The sequence below is a fragment of the Sturnus vulgaris genome, chromosome 2 (genome assembly GCF_052056855.1).
Source record: "Sturnus vulgaris isolate bStuVul1 chromosome 2, bStuVul1.hap1, whole genome shotgun sequence".
Lineage (NCBI taxonomy): Eukaryota > Metazoa > Chordata > Aves > Passeriformes > Sturnidae > Sturnus > Sturnus vulgaris.
This window is the reverse complement of record NC_142244.1, coordinates 10,060,908-10,074,595: the sequence shown is the minus strand read 5'-3', so window position 1 is coordinate 10,074,595 and position 13,688 is coordinate 10,060,908. Positions and strand designations below refer to the sequence as shown.

The following is a 13,688-nucleotide window of genomic DNA, read 5'->3' as shown; positions in this document are numbered from 1 at the left end:
CTGGGTTGGAATTGAAGCCATCTTTCCTGCCTGTCTAATGTATTGCAGGTTTTTCTTATTATTATTCTAAGGACTTAATTTATCATAATCCATTTCATAAAAAAAATTTAAAATAGTTTTGTTTGACGTATTTTATAATTAAATCATTGGCATTGACACTTCATATGTTTGTTTCTAGGCTATGATTATACATCTAGCATATCTGAGTTACTATAACTAGAGCAGAAACAGCAGATCCAGAATATTGCTCACACTGGGAAAGGGAAATTATGCAAGGAAGAATTATACTGAGATGTGATAATGTCCACGATATTCAGTCATTCATTATAATACCCTCGTTTCAACGTCTGAAATAGTGATAATACTTTTACATTTTCACATTTCTCACAAAAACAAGTTATTTTCAGGCAACATGCCTCCAGCGTTTCCGAGCCTTTAAAGGGAAATGTGTCTGCAGGGTGCCCATGGCAACCAACTCCAAACAAAACACTGAATTGGGCAAAATTTTACTTCTGTAACAACAGGGATGGATTTGTGAACAACTATAGCCTCAGGGGAGGGGGGGAATGTTAGAGCAGGAATACCTGGGATGAAAACTTGTGAGGGATCAGTGGCCTGCAGAGGGAAATTCCTGAACAGGAACAGACAAAGCAATTCCAGAAGAAGGAGCTCCCATCAGGAATGATCCAGCCTGGGGAAGAAGGAGACATGGCCAAGCATAAGAAACTGGCCAGAGAGATTTTTGGTGAGGATGAGGGAGAAATGGGAATAGGGGAGCAGTACTGCTGGGACCTTTGTTATAGCAGCAGAATCCAGGAGTGATACTGCACCAGGGGCTGAGCAAGAATGTGCTGTGACACAGCTGGGGACTGGCTGAGATAAACTTGCCTGAAATTATGGCTTGGACCATGAGCAGGGGAGGGAGACTGAGGCTACAGGAAAAAAAAATACTAATATTAGGGACTAGAAAGGGAATCCAAACAACCTTGAAGCACCCCTTAGGTGAGGGGCAGAATTAGGAGAGTGGTGGTCCGGAAGGAAAAATAAAGAAGTGATCAAGTCCAGGGAGACAGAGACTTGGTAAAGCAGATCTGTTCACTGCAAAAAGAGATTTATCAGAAAATTAAATATGTGCTCTTCTTTGATATGACATATATCCTTCTCTTTTCTTTCAGCTAACTTTATTTTATCACATTTCCCAACTGACAACGGGCAGAAATATGAAATTCCCGTATCTCAGCAACTTTCAGATGCCAGGAGTATCAGTAAAACCCACTGCTGAAGTAAATGTTTACTCACAGGATAAACAGCTGACTGCTACTGTCTCTTACTCTACTGTGTAAGTGCCATAAATCTGTTCATGAGAAGGTGTTGCTCAACAGTGGAATTTGTTTCGCAGTGCAATTTGCCATTAATAACAAGCTGTCACTCTCACACATTCACACTGCAAATTCATCTCCAAAAATGTATGCAAACTTCAGCACTGGGATTGCCCACAACATACAAAAAACCTCTAGAAGGTGGCTATACTGAGGCAAAAGTACTTGGCATATCTCTGTTCAATGCCTCTCAAATGACTAGAACTATTAATAAAAAAAAAATTCTTCATAGCTTATTGATTGAGGTGTATTAATAGACACTTGCCTGAAAGACAAAGTCCAGATTGAAATTACAGCATATTGCAGTTTTAATAAGGTTACATTCACTGGTGATTTCACATTTTTCCCCTTCTCCATGGAACCTGTCAGCTTCTGTTCTCAAAGCCCTTATCCTTTCACACACTGTTATCTTTGTAAAGGGGATAAGACAATGTATAAAATCCACTTTAGTAAAGGTCTCCCTTCATCCAGCATTACTGCTGAGATCCTTACACTGGCAGCAGTTTACCAAAGCACAGGCAAAAATCAATTTTAATTAGTATTTTTGGCTTTAATGAAAAGTGATTACAGAACTGGCATTTTAGTTAATACTGTTGAGATTTATAGTGGGTTGATGCTAATTAATTTTCTGTTGAATTGCTGTGGGCAATGAATAACTGCAATAAAATGGCAGACTTGCTGATAGCAAAACTATATCAGCACTTCAGAGCTTCTTAACAAAAGGGAGCTTAATGGGTTGCAGGTATAATTTACATTACTTCACATAAACTGCACATTATTGCTTCTTTGTAAAAGCTTTATGAAGAGCCAATTTTATGTATTTTATAATGAGAGCAATGTCTTTTCCCACAATTTGGTGTCAGCATATGCAAGCCTTCTGTAGAGTGTGATAATATTTTAAGAACCTCTGGGTAGGAAAGATTTTATCAAGTCAGAAAATGAATCTTCCCTTTAATACTTTCCTGTTATATATTGTTGTTATTCTACCATTAATTTCAGTGTTTTTCTCTGTTGAAAGTTACAATTGAATGAGGCACTCGCCTTTAGACTTTGAGCAATGTCAGAGGGACTACAATTTATTGTGAGCTTGAACAATGGCTGGTTCTGGAGGGATCTGATTCCACTTCAGGCCTCCAGGTGCTATCCTAAAGCCTATGGCTTTGGGAGTGTTGGACTTCAGCTAATTTTTTCCAAACTGTTGGAACTCTAAAGCCTAGGAGTTTTTAACTTTCTGTGCTGTAAAGCACTGATCCCCAAAAGAACACTGCTTTTGACCTGAAGCCTTAGGGAAAGCTTCCAAAATTAATGATGAAACTAAAATCACTGATGTGTAGTTTGAATAGACGTGTGTAGTATCACATAGTGAAAGGTTTAGAATTTTGAGTTTTGGAATATAGTAATAAGCATAGGACAAGATGGAAGTTTTACAGCACTAGGTTTTTTTTAAAGGGATTTTTTTTTTTAATACTAAACCACTGTAGAACCATCACATCCTCTCCAACCTCAGAGCAGTCATTATTTATGAAATGTACACACCCCCCACCTGAGTCAGGAGACAACTCTTCATACACCCTGCATCAAATTCCAGCTGCCCAGTGGAGCTCATATGCAAAGCCAGAAACCCTGTTTTGTTTGCCTGGAGCTGGGGCAGCTGGGGCAATGCTGGGGATGAGCAAACACTGACAGAGCACTGGTGTGCCTGAACCTCCAAGAGGGCATGTGGGCATTGTGAGCAATGGGGGATGCATCTGCTTGTAAGTGCAGGACAAAATAATTGCTCAGGGAGGAAGGAATGGCTTCTACTCCAGACTTTACGGAGATATTATGATGCCAGCATCCGTCCCTGGTGAAGGAAGTGCTGCCAAAAGTATTAAGAAAGTAATAAGTTCCTCAAATTGTGAAGGCAGGTGGAAAGCCTTTTGTTTTCCTGGTCAAAAACACAGGCAAATTCTTCTTTTAGGTTTGTACTAGCATTAAGATTTTTTTGGTAAGTATGAGATATGGAAGCCTCCATAATTTCTAACAAAATCCAAAATTCTCCTTTGAATATTTTGGTTCTAGTGTCTGAGACCTTATAAAATGCACTCAAAAAGTCTGAGAGGGAAATCATGGGCATTGCCACCAAATAGAGAGATTTAGTGTCCCCCTTTCAAAGGCAGGTCCAGCTGGAAATGCCTGTCCCAGACACCATTTAACCCTTCTAACACACATGAAGGAATACAATGAAATTGCATCATGTACTGCTTACCACAGACTGTTTCAGACAGGAACACTAGACATTTTTCCCATCTAACAGATCTAACAAAAAAGATAACATCTTTTCTAAGGTAGGAAGTTGTTTATTAATAGTAGTTAAGGTTTTAATAAAACAATATATTATTTAATTATGATAATTTTAAGGACATCCTAAACATATTTCCTTATTCTTTGTTGTAAGTATCAGAAAAAAATAAAACAAGCAAAAATGTTTTCTAAAGCTATAGGGTATAGCTTTAGGTATTGCAATACATGTGATGGTAAAATCTTGGAAAGCATAAGAATACTAAATATTGACATCTAACAGAATTAAGAAGGTACCTAAACATATTGGTAAATCTTTCTGCAAGGCCTAGATGTGAAGCAGAAGCAGATGAGATATATCTTATATTCAGTTTTTACAGCGATGACTGGTTTTATTCTGGTTCAATAAGGAAATGACATTTATGTGATTACTCTATGTGTGTAGGCATATGTATGTCTATTGCTACTCTCCTTTTAAATATCTTCAAAATCTCCTGTCCAATTTTGATCAAATCTAACAGACAAGAAGATATTAAGCTATTAAGTTCCTACAAGTGGCTGAATAGGGGCAAGAGATGCTGCTTGTCTACAGTCAGAAACCCTGCTGAGGAAAAGGTTTAAGCATGAGCTCACCCTTCAACAGGCATCACAGCAGAGAGACTTTGAGATAAAAACCCATCAGGCATCATTAGTTTTAATGCTCACAGACTGACTTGGTTCTCCCCTCCTCCCTGCCTGCCCAAATACGTGAAAATTGACTGTGGGCTGTTTTCTGCTTTGTTTAAATAATATCCATTTGCAGGCCAGATGACACATTAGGCGCTACATTAGTCTCCATGACTGCCACTACAATCCTGAGGGCCAGATTGTTGCTCGCTCAGGATGGATGCACAAATGGAGAAAGGTTGTGTGTGCCACTCTTCCAGTATGTCACTCTCTACAGAGAGGTGGCAAAACAGCTTTTATTTGGTCATGCAAAGCTGCTCATTGCTAACACACCCATGGCAAAAAAAAAAAAAAAAAGAAGGAAGAGGCTAAAGTCAACATCCCAGCCATACTGACTCACCTGACTCACATTCAAATTATTCACATTATTAAACTGGTGTGAAATGAACCAGTTTTATTTTTCATCTAAACAATGCCACCAATGTATTTGTTTTCAGCAGTAGAGAATGCTGCATTAGCACAAAATGCAAACCATCTAAAGGTTCTAATGGTACTTGTGATGCAGGGATGCTCAGTCACCTTTTTCACAGGAAAGAAACTTTCACTAGAGTATTAGTGGGCTTTAGTAAGAGATGTAATCTCTAAGAAAGGTGTGAAAACTGGAATGTTCCTTAGAGACTGAATAACAAGCAACTCAAAGTATTCAAAGTGTCACATAAACCTGAAAATGAAAGACTCAGCCCACAGTAACATTGTCACTTGAAGCTAAATGGTAGATTTTATTAACATCCACTACATCACTAACAAGCTTCCTAAGTACTGAAGCTACTTTCAGATGGTAGGAGATAACACAAAGCTGGCATGCTTAATGGTTTAGATTGAAAACCATTACCTCATCCATTATTCCAGAAACTACAGGCTGTCAGCCTCACTTCAGTGCCTGGTAAAGTTATGGAGGAGATTATTCTGGGGGGTATTGACAAACACCTGGAAGACAACACAGCCATCAGTCACAGCTGGCACAGCTTCATGAGAGGAAAGTCCTGCTTATCAAACCTGGTTTCCTTTTGTGGCAGGGTAACCCACCCAGCTGATCGAGTGAATATGATGTGATCTTTCTGGATTTCAGTAAAGTTTTGATCCTGTTTCTTCCAGGATCCTTCTGGATAAAATCCATCCCACAGCTGGATAAACACATCATGGGATGGGTGAGTGACTGGCTCACAAAGGGTTACAGTGACTGGAGGGACATCAGAGTGGTGACCTGTCACCAGTGGGGTTCCACAGGGCTCCATCCTCAGCTCTGAGCTCTTCAACATCTTCATAAATGACCTGGACACAGGTCTGGAAGGGAGACTGAGCATTCACAGATGACACAAAACTGTGAGGAGCTGTTGACTCCCTCCAAGGCAGAGAAGGCCTGAAAAAGGATCTTGAAAATTTAGAGAGATTTCACAGCCATGTGAAGTTCAACCAGTGAAAGTTCTGGATTCTGCACCTGGGACAGGCTATCCTGGCTGTGTGTGCAGTCTGGGGAACGAGAGGCTGGAGAGCAGCACCATGGCAGGGCAACTGGGAGTCCTGGTCTATGGAAAGTTGAAAAGGAGTTAGCAGTGCCCAGGCAGCCAGGAGAGCCAACCATGTCCTGGGGACATCAGGCACAGCATCACCAGATGGCAAGGGACAGCATTGTCCTGCTCTGCTCTGCTCTGGGGCAGCCTCACCTCTAGTGCTGGTGAAAGATATTAAACTATTGGACAGTGTCAAAGGAGGGTCAAAAGGATGGTGAAGGGCCCTCCAAAGGAGGGGAATCTGTATGAGGAGCAGCTGAGTGCACTTGGTCTGGAGGAGACTGAGGGGACATCTCATTGCAGTTACAACTTCCTTGTGAGGGGAAAAGGAGAAGCAGGCACTGATCTCTGTTCCATGGTGACCAGTGACAAGAGTGAGGAAATGGCCTGAAATTGTGTCAGGGGAGGTTTAGGCTGGATATCAGGATAAAGTTCTTCACCCAGCAGGTGGTTGGGTGCTGGAACAGGCTCCCCAGGGAAGTGGCCACAGCACCAAACCTGAATGAGTTCAAGAAGTATTTGGGCAACACTCTCAGATACATGGTGGGATTCTTGCCCTGTGCAGGGCTATGAGTTGGATTCAATGATTTTTGTAAGTCTCTTCCAACTTATTACATTCTGTGACTTTACAATCTAGAGTTCCATACATGCAGCACCCAGGAAACTATTTAGATTTTCAAAATGTTTTTACTCTCTGGTAGGAATTGATCCTCTAGCAGACACCTTGTTCTTGTTTTGGCTGGGATAGAGTTAATTTTCTTTATATTGGCTGGTGTGGGGCTGTGTTTTGGATTTGTGCTGAAACAGTGTTGATAACACAGGGATATTTTCGTTATCACTGAGCAGTGCTTGCACAGCACTAGGTCATTTTCTGCCTCTCATATCCCCACACCAGCAAGGATTTGTGACACCTGACCCCAACTGACCCAAGGGATATTCCACATCATATGGTGTCATTCTCAGCATATAAAGCTGGGGGAAGAAGGAACTGGGTTACTCATGATGGAGACCTGCTGTCCTGGAGATGGCTGAACACCTGCCCATCCATGGGGAAGTGGTGAAGGAATTCCTTGTTTTGTTTTGCACTTTTTAAATCCTAAAATGACTAATGTTTGACTTCTTTTGGCCAGCTTTTGCATTTGGTCACCAAACAGTTTAATACATCTAATGTCTCCAAGAAATCAGATTGTGTGGAGCAGCTCTCAATCAAACCCTAAGTAGTCACTGGGATGGAATTCACAGCAGGCTCAAAACCATCCTCTCCACACCCCTGTGAAAGAGGCTGGAGAGGAAAATAACTGCTGGGTGCTCACCTCAAGGCTGTTGAGGCTTCCAGCTGTTTTACAGCAGACTGTGTCTGAAGAGACTTTAAATTTGACTCCTTAAAGATGCTGATTTTAAGCACAACTTTGTGTTTGACCCACACAAGAGGTTGTTCCCACTGCAACAAGTCCACAATTTAAAAAGACAACTCTGACAAACCATGCCTCTCCCTGGTTTTCTAGTCACTCTTTAGCTATCCTCTTCCTGTGGTGGCATTTTCCTGGCTCTGAAAAAACAACATTATGTTCCAATATATTTCCTGTCTGAGAAAATGCCACCCCGTTTGCCAGTTTTGCTGCCCTCCAGCTGGCCATGTTTCTCCACGCCTGTCACAGTCTACTGTTGTATGGGAACGGCCAGATCTGAAGAAGAGGGAGAAACATTTGGCATTATCTTCCACTCCAACTCCCCATTTTCCTGATGAGCAGGTCTGTGAGAGCAGCCTTTGGGGCCCCTCTATTGTGCAGCACGTAAAAGACCACAAGACTCAGAAGACAGAGATGGAAAAAAGCCTTAGCAATGGATTTCATTAAGTATATGCTCAAACTGAAGCTGATGAGAGCTGGAGCACCTTTTTCTGGGCTTTTGTGAGTTGGAGCCTTGGCCTGTGAGCTCTTTCTCACTTCTCTATGGTTTCACAACCCTTAACTTAGTATCTGCCCTGAAGTCCCTGAGTGTTTTTTAGAAACTAAATGGTGGCTCTGGAGTTGAACCCTGGAGCTGCACAGAGAGGAAAACCCCTTCACTCTCGACTTTGCATTCAGCACAATGATTTCTCATTCACACTCCTTTGTGTATAGCCCTCCAGCTAATTCTTGACCCACATGATTCTGTTCCTATCTATGGCAATTAAAATAATTCTTAAAACAGGGTATCATGACACACTAATTAAATGCTTCTCTTCAGCTGAAAAAGCCACACTTTGCCTTCCCTACTAATTTCATAATTCTGGCAAAGAAAGCAATCAAGATTTCCTGGCAAGATTGAAGCTTTACAGATTGACATGAATGCTTCCAGCAGTCCTGTTATCCTGTTACATACAGGGCCAACCTGAATCCAATATAAATGTTTTGCATGGATGGCTTGTGGCTGCTCAAAACACACTGGAATGCCTCAGGAGAGGAACCAATCCTCAAGAGGAAATGTTCACTTCTAAGTGGTAGCAGAAGGTGGGTTTCACCATGTGCCATCTGCACAGTTTGGATGAGTGCACCAAAGGATAAAAAGGTTGAACCTAGTCCTCCACCCATGCTTTCTCTCTGGCTCACCTGGCTCAGAGGGAGGAGCAGCAGTGCCCAAGGCTCTTGCAGGTATCAGGAACTGCTGTTCAATCAGAGTGGCAACATCTCCACTGGCAAAGGGCAATAGTGACAACCAATTTACTAACTACAGGGGGAAAGAAAATGTCCTCTCTCTTCAGGAGCTGGACAGGAATCCAGGATCATTACTGAAATGTGCAAAAATATCCCCACACCCAAGAAATTTCTTATCCACCTTTCCTTGGCTGAGATGGCCAAATACTGTCTGAGGAAGGGCATGCCTGAAGCAGTGGCTTGGTTGGTACCAGACCCAAATGTTCTTCTTCCCCAGGCTGACACCATAAAATGTTGATGTTGGGGTCCAGCAGCATTTAGAAGCACACAGCTTGGTGCAGTGCCATCAGAATATTTGGCCTCCATGCTGGTATTTTGCACTGAGGTCATGTTGCTGCTGAATCTTCATTCTGCCATCAAAACTACCTCACTGTCCATTTCTGAGTCTAAATTTACCCAAATGCTTTATGTATTTCCTACAATCCTAGCCCATATATGTCAGTTCTGCCCTGCAAACTTCAGTCCACTGACCTCCAGTTGCACCAACTCAATTTTTTAATTGATCTGTTAATCACGTCAGGTCATGGAAGTGAATTTCACTTAAAACCAAAACACAACCAACAGGTTGGAACATACCAGGTAAAGTAATTAATAGTGTAATCAGCTTCTAAGTCTGTACATTATCTAGTCTCAGGTATTTATCTTATTCCAGCAGCTGGGAGCAAATATTATTTATATTAATGACCTAACTTGTCTTTAAATATATCACTAATATATATTAAGAAAACAGTAAATCACGAACAGTTCTCAAATAACTTTGAAATGCAAAAATCAAAGTAAGGGATATATTTGTAAGCAATCCAAAATGAAGTGGTTGTTTTGGGTATTTGTATTATAGTACTGTACAAAACATGACATAGGTTTGAACTGTGCAAAATACCTAATGAGAGCACCCTTAATTTTTTTTTTAATAAACTTAAAAGGGGAGAAAACCAAATTCTTAGCTTTGAAGATCCTCTAGCTTTGCTGTATTTCCAATGGAGATTTAAATTTTGCAGCATCATACAAAATTAAATGAGAAAGTAATCTGCTAGTGACCTGCTCTGTTTCATCTATTTAACTTGCCATCTACCTCAGAAAGAAAGTTTAAATTAGATATATATGCATATGTATGTATTTAGAGTAGTGAAGATTGCAGAATCTCTTGTATTTCCACGACATATGAAAATAATTTCATTATTTAAAAATTAATGTCATGTTTTATAGTGCATTTCTACCCTCAGAAAGACTAAATGGCCATTGTTCAATTTTTGGTAGTAAAACTGGTTTTATAGAGGAAAAGAGGTTTTTCAGTGCAAATGACCCTTTCTGCTCACAACAGTGTTATGAAACTGCCTACATACAATTATTCATGGACTTCTGGCAGCAGAAAAAATTCTGGACGTAGAAGTGAGGGGGATTTATTAATCCTAACCCAAACATTTTAAACTGATGGAGGATGTTTGCTATCAGAAAATGCTGACTTTTAAACAATATCAGGCAAATGTTAGAGAGTAAACATCAAATTAACTCCCTGAGACAGCCCAGCTCCTGGTGGAGCAGCATCACATGACGAAACAGCACAGCACTCTGACTTCTCCACAACAAAGCTAAAATCTAATGGCTCTATCCATCACCTCTGGGTGTGTGTGGATGGGCACTCAGTCATTGTGCTGCTTTTCTCCTGCTTGGCTCGGGATCAGGGCTCTCAGGTGCCTCCAGACTGCTGCTTTTCCCAGGCAGATCCACAGAGCTGCTCATTTTCCCTGTGCAACTGCTGCTTTATGCAGGCTTCAAATATGCAGATCTGTAGCTGCCCTCTCTGAGATTTTTCTAGCCCTTCCAAAGAAGATTTCTTTCTCTTTCTCCCACATGGTCTGTATCCCTGCTTTATCACTTACTGGCCCTCTGGAGATAAGAGATAAACAGAGACGACAGATATTTTTGCTTAGCACTTTTCTTCCCTCCCTCACTCCCTCTTACCTCTCCTTTCTTCCACGTACAAGGTGGGAGTCTGGATCTGCTGAAATTCATTGTACTCTGAACTTCATTGAATTTTGAATTTATTATACTCATGGACATCAACACAGCCAAGGTGTCTTACTGGGAGAGGCTGCCCGTGATTGCACCTACTGTTATTAGCTATTTCTGACAAACATTCCTTTTATTACAAAATCCCTGCACAATGGGAACACAAATTACAAAAAAAGGACAAACGTGGAATGCAAATTAACCTTCAATATCATATCAACCATCACTAAAGCCTGAAAATTTAACGTAGTCTATTGACAAAATTAAATTTTAGTTGTAGTGTGTTCATCACAATTTAAAATTTCCTCTGCATACACCATGCCTGTTTGAATATATTTCTAATCCTCTCACTAAAACGTTGGGATGTACTCTCAGGAACCAGCTAAATTGTACATATTTAAATAATAATTTTAAGTAGTAAATTGTCTGATAAATAGAAAGGGCAATCTACAATAAGGACAAAATAGTTTCAGCACACCCTCCTTCACTGAAAATGGAAGACTCAGCATCAGCTCCAGGGTCACATATTTGGAAATTTGCACAGGCCACTAAGACAAGGAAGCCATTTATGGACTCTGTTTGCCCTGAGTGTACTGTGGGAAGCCCACTGCTCCCTGTGCAAATGCTTATCACTGATGTGAATGTGAATCATCCTAGCTGAAATGCCAGATCTCTCCATACAAAAATTGAGACTCCCAGAGAGCTGTTCAGTATAATCAGAGTAGCACTGCAATAATTAATGAGCCAAAACCTCCCTTAATTTCCAATTTCTTTGCTTTGAACCCAGCAAAAATTTTAGGGTCTTATTTGCCTGTGTAAATCTGACAAGATTTGTAACAAGCTCTTGATGACTTTGTGTTTTCATATTCAACCACTTTATTTAAGTTTTTGAAATGTCTAAATTCTAAATTCCTGGAGTGATATTTTGTTCTTAGCCTCTGAGATTTAGGGTTTGGTTCTTTTCATTGAAAAAGTCATGGTGCAATAGACTGGATGTTTTATGAACATATCAAAATCTTAAGCACTGGCAGCAATTCCATTTATTGAGCAAAACATAAAGATCTATTCAATTGTCTACTGCCATAGTTCTCAGTGAACTGAGAAATAGGAGCAATATGTAATTAATCTTTTGTGCTGCAGTTTAAAATAGGCTATGCAATGTAATTTTTTGTTTATTTTTTTCTTTCTCTCTGTTTTTTCTTCTTTTTTTTTTTTTTAAGTGTAAATTTGTACAGCATCTAAATGAATGTAAAGTCTGTTTACAAGATGGTTTTTATCAGCTGGTAAGGTTATTGGTATTTCATTATTGTGGGACTTGCACCCACAAAATGCTTTATCATTCTGTTCTGGTAAAGCAAAGCAAGTTATTTCTGGAAACATCCCTTTGTGGAGCAAAGGAGGAAAGTACCTCTCTGCTTCTACCTCTATATTTTCCATCCTGATCTTCTGGCAGGTGAGGTTTGCTCTTTGAGGAGCCTGTCAGTGCTACCTCAGCTGGACAGATGCAAACATTCCCTTCCTCCTGGTATTTCTAGTCCTTGCTGGCTGAAAATTTGAGGAAGCTGTGACAGGATGACCATGGCAAGAGATTGGGAGCTTATGCGTGTACAGCTAAATCTGATTGCCAGCAAACCCAACATCTCTTTTACACAGTGCTTTGACAGCTGTGCAGGGAGCTGTGCTCGTAGTAAAAGGACTTTCTGGGAGTTAAATGGCACAGTGGAGGAGATGAGCACCACTCACCTGATTGTATCCCCTGCACACTTGGAGATAAATCCTACAGATTGAAGCTGAAAGCTCCTTTTCAGAACTTAGCATCTCTATGTTTGGAATAGGATTAAATCAAAGTGTAATCACATTAGAGTTACTTTTTAGTTATTTAACAGTTTTTCAACAAATTTATGGGGGATGGATAAAATTTGAGTCAATACCTACTATGATAAGGCAAAGAGATCACTCAGAAGAAGGTATACGATTAAGAATAATATCTGAGCCAAGAGTATTTGGAAAGTATTAGTAAATATAGCTGATATTCTATCTTATCTTCATTGCCTGACTTCTTAATCTCCATGTTTTTATTGATTTTACAGGAGAGATAATTGGTTCTATAATAAAGAGTAGCAGTATAAGCTCTTGCTGTCCAGAATTACCAGAGAACAGGTGAGTAGCAACCCAGTTGGACCTCTCAGCAATAGACCAGCCAAAGCTGCCTGGAAAAGATTGGAAGAGCACAAAAACACCACCCTGAGTCACACAAAATCTGGCACTAAGAACAGCACAGGATTATGACTTGGGGGTGAAAAGCTACTGTAGGTAGAGGAGGCTGTGAATGAGTGGGAAGCTTACACCCTGGAGCAGAATCAGCCAGGAGAATACTCACAGGAGGTGTCCTCTCTGCAGAGCAGGATGAGGATCTGGTGCTGGGAAGCAACTAGATGCATGTGTGTGTGTCTGTGTGTGTGTGTACAACTGTGTATTAGGACAGAGGAAGTGAAAAAGAAGCCAATACAGACTATAGATAAAAAAAGGATCAAATTTTAAGGTACTGAGCACATAGAAACATCTTTCCAAATGTAGTGGTTGTATTCACTTGGTGTTCCTTTGTGCCTATACAAGGCACTGTCTCCTACCAGAAATGCCCACTCAAGAGGCTAAGAGAAGATAGGAATAGCACAACCGTGGTGAGGAGGGAGGGGGAGAATAGATACACTTGATGCTCCTCATCTTCCCTCTCTGTTCAGCTGAATTCAATGGCAGTAGGATGTGGCTGAGTGCATGGAGACGACAAAGACAAAGCTAAATCGATCATACAGGCAAATAGCAGGGTATTTATGAGAACTATCTTATACATAGATCTTACAGTAATTTAATTATTGCTCCAGCTTTAGGGACCAGTCACTCAGTAGGCAACATTGCTGCTGCAGAATGCAGTAACAGGCTATCATTTAATGTTGTCTGAGAAGCTCATCTTTAGTCAACAACTGAGCAGGAAAACAGCTGTGGTAACTGTGGGGTTTATATTGGCAAGCAGTCACTGCTTAATGCTGATGAGGGTAGAGGTTAAAATTGAAACATCTATTCCAATT

The 13,688-nt window shown here is 40.6% G+C and overlaps 1 long non-coding RNA gene across 1 annotated transcript in view; it reads left to right on the top strand.

Moving 5' to 3' along the window:
* Positions 1–497: 497 nt before the first annotated feature.
* LOC148224618 (uncharacterized) overlaps positions 498–13,688 on the top strand; it is a 36,014-nt gene continuing 22,823 nt past the window's right edge. Inside the window, exons 1-3 of the long non-coding RNA XR_015801922.1 lie at positions 498–745; positions 1,176–1,339; positions 5,481–5,533. This is a non-coding gene — a long non-coding RNA (uncharacterized LOC148224618). The remainder of the gene's footprint in view (positions 746–1,175; positions 1,340–5,480; positions 5,534–13,688) is intronic.